Source organism: Pinus tabuliformis, chromosome 2_2 (genome assembly GCF_031772625.1).
Source record: "Pinus tabuliformis cultivar Carrire ecotype Pingquan chromosome 2_2, CPIR1, whole genome shotgun sequence".
NCBI classification, from domain to species: Eukaryota; Viridiplantae; Streptophyta; class Pinopsida; order Pinales; family Pinaceae; genus Pinus; species Pinus tabuliformis.
In genome coordinates, this window is record NC_142300.1 from 801,313,747 (window position 1) to 801,317,069 (window position 3,323).

General features: G+C 48.8%; 2 non-coding genes across 2 annotated transcripts in view; both read right to left on the minus strand.

The window, feature by feature from the left end:
- The window catches only part of LOC149195212 (25S ribosomal RNA), a 3,407-nt gene extending 3,392 nt beyond the window's left edge, over positions 1 to 15 (minus strand). Inside the window, exon 1 of the ribosomal RNA XR_016255519.1 lies at positions 1 to 15. This exon is cut by the window's left edge and continues 3,392 nt beyond it. This is a non-coding gene — a ribosomal RNA (25S ribosomal RNA).
- Positions 16 to 260: 245 nt separating this feature from the next.
- On the minus strand, positions 261 to 413 carry LOC149195213 (5.8S ribosomal RNA). Its single transcript, XR_016255324.1, has one exon. It is a non-coding gene; the product is annotated as a 5.8S ribosomal RNA (ribosomal RNA).
- Positions 414 to 3,323: the final 2,910 nt, after the last annotated feature.

Here is a 3,323-nt window from a genome sequence, read left to right on the forward strand (position 1 = left end):
CCTGAGCTGGGGTCATAAAGTTGGAGCTAAATCTTCCCTACCCCATGGGAGGACAAGAGAGCAAAGCAAGCTCGAGCGATGCCACACAAAGCCCGCATAAGCTAACGCTGACTGCCCATCCAAGGGGACAAGATCACCGCTCACTGATGCACGCCACGAAACATCACTTGAGGTATTTTAGCTAACCACACCACATGGGGCACGGACGACCAGCTCTGCTGCTCCCTAGCATATTGCAGGGAGCGCGTTTGAATTGAATGCGACGCCCAGATAGACGTGCCCTCGAACGAGGCCTCGGGTGAAAATTACATTCAAAAACTCGATGATTCATGGGATTCTGCAATTCACACTAAGTATCACATTTCGCTAGTTCTTCATCGTAACAAGAGCCGAGATATCCATTGCCGAGCGTCGTTTCGTTTCCACATGTATTACCAAAAAATCGGCCACAAAATGGAATAGGACCCCCCACAACAAATGTAAGGCCAAGGGGCAAAAGGAGGAAAAATGCATGAGAGAAAGAGAAAAAAAGGTGTCTAACCCCCTCTCAGGGGGAGGGCTTGAACGGAGGAAAATCTCCCCCAGCCCCATGCCCTCGCAAAAAGGGGGGAAATGCATGGAACAGCAATCGAGAAGGACTAGGGTGGCCACCCCAGGAGCTCGCACTGCTTTTAGCCTTTCCCCGACACCAGCCCACAACAATTCCCCCTTTTCTCCATAGAGCTAGGGACCGAAAGGAAGAAAAGGGTAGAAAACAAAGCACAAACAAGGCACAAGCCTACCAAAGCCTCGTGCTTTCGGAAGAAGGGGGGAATTGAAGGGGACGATGATCAAGAAGGACTAGGGTGGCCACCCTGGGAGCTCGCACTACGTTTCGTCCTTCCAGAACACCAATCCACAACAATCCCACCTTTTCTCTGTAACGCTAGGGGCCATGAGGAAGAAGGGAAGAAAAAAACAAGAGAGAAAGGGATATAACAATCGTGGCTACCAGCTCATGAGAGGAGGCTTCAAAAAGAGAAAAAGCTTCCCCAACCCCGCGCCTTCGCAAAAAGGGGGGAACTGCAGGGGACGGCGATCAAGAAGGACTAGGGTGGCTACCCTAGGAACTCGCACTACTTTTAGTCCTTCCCGGACACCAATCCACAACAATCCCACCTTTTCTCTGTAAAGCTAGGGGCCGAAAGGAAGAAGGGAAGAAAACAACATGAAAGAAAGAGAGATATCAAACGCATCCACCGGCTCATAGGGGGAGGCTCAAATAGAGAACAAGCTTCCCCACCCCCATGCCTTCACAAAAAGGGGGGGAACTACAGGGGACGGCGATCGAGGACTAGGGTGGCCACCCTCGAAACTCACACTGCTTTTCGTACTTCCTGAACACCAATCCACAACAATCCCACCTTTTCTCCGAAAAGCTAAGGGGCCAAAAGCAAGAAGGGAAGAAAACAAAAGGAAAGCAAGAGATATCAAACATGGCTACCGGCTCACAAGGGGAGGCTCAAACAGAGAACAAGCTTCCCAAACCCCGCACCTTCGAAAAAAGGGGGGAACTGCAGGGGACGGCGATCGAGAAGGACTAGGGTGGCCACCCTAGGAACTCGCACTACTTTTCATCATTCCCAAACACCAATCCATAAAAATCCCACCTCTCCTTTGTAAAGTTATGGGCAAAAGGAAGAAGAGAAGAAAACAACACCAAAGAAACAAAGATCCCAAGAAACGAGAGAAGCTCAACAACACGCCGAGTAGATGTCCGCTAGCCAAAAAGAAATCAAACAAGGCACCCAATCAAAAAAGCGTCCCACCTCTTCACACCCTCCCACATGCATTCAACACAACACCCTTTCCAGCTTTACAACATAGCAAACAACCAAGCAAATAAATCACAACCTAAAATTGACCAATAGAAAAGACAAGGGCCACAATGAGACCAGTGTTTGGAGCACGTCACTGAGAGGCACACAACCCCCCAACCCGGCTGCACAAGGCTTCAAATGACAAATAAACTGCTGCCAATAACACAAACCCACCCTGCTCTTGCACCCCTCCGTGTACAAAACACCCAACAACCTTTCCAGCGAGAGAGTCAATGGGGGTCAAATAATCAAACTCCAACGAGGATTTGTCACGGGCCGACACTTAACGCTGGAGAAATTTGTGGGCCACAAATACATCGATGGTGCAAGGCCACTAGAGAGAGGGATGTTCGCAAAGCACACACCACGAAACAAAGAAATGACGCAAGTCCCACAAAAAACCCACAGTCCAAAGGGAGGAACAAAGACACAACCCGCTACTTCTTTTTCCCTCAGAAGGGGAGTGGGTCATGAGAGGACGAGGAATTCCCTCGACAGCAAAGGCATGAGATAATATTTCCACCCTCATGCTTGTCGGCAGGGAAAATTGCGATCTCGATTGAGCTCAGACTGAGGGATGGGTTTTTCATTACCTTGACACCCAACCCTTCTGCGAGGGCATGTCGAGGAATGGTCGGGAGAGACTAGGGTGGCCAGCCCAATGGGTTGAACCACTCTTCATCCATCCCATACTGACCGTACCCTGACAATCTCGCCTCACGAAAGGTTTGAGCTACCAGGCACGCGCGCAACCACTCCCTCGACCCAACCACAAGCGAAAATGCTCACCCAAGCAACACATCAACCACCGCCACCTTTTCGAGAGAACCAACTATGGAAGCCCACACCCTTGGCCCATGCCTTCCAACAAACAAAAGACCGAGCACCGCCGCTACGAATGAGTCTGAATTTATCCATCGTATTTGTTGGAGAGGTAAATCCCCTCTACGGATAGAGGCGATCCCTACTAGCCCAGAATGGGTCTAGCAACAATCAATCAATGCTACTATGCAAGTCCCTAATTGCAAATAAAAGATAGGCAATGAACACCTACTTGGATTCCAACGCTATTGTTTGATGAAAAGATGTCGTTCTCGCTCCTTCGCTTTGGCCGGTCACGATCTTCCACAATCCCCGTAGATAGATACCTGCACACATGAAGAGAAACACAAACACAAGCGTGAAATCTAATAAATGCAATTATACATCAGTCAGAAAGGATGTAATTCACATTAACCATTACAAAGACAAATGAGAATGGAACCATAACAGTAGTCATCTATTATTAATCAATAACAGAGAAAGGTACAACCAAAGTTCTGACGTTGAGTCCTTCTCAAGAGGGTCCAGCCAGCAAGTCTCTTAAGCATTCACCATTGGAGGTGGATTCTCCCAAGACAAAAACTCTCTCTCACACAAGCAATACTCACAACCTTCCTTAGGCTCTCTAGCAAATCCACACTT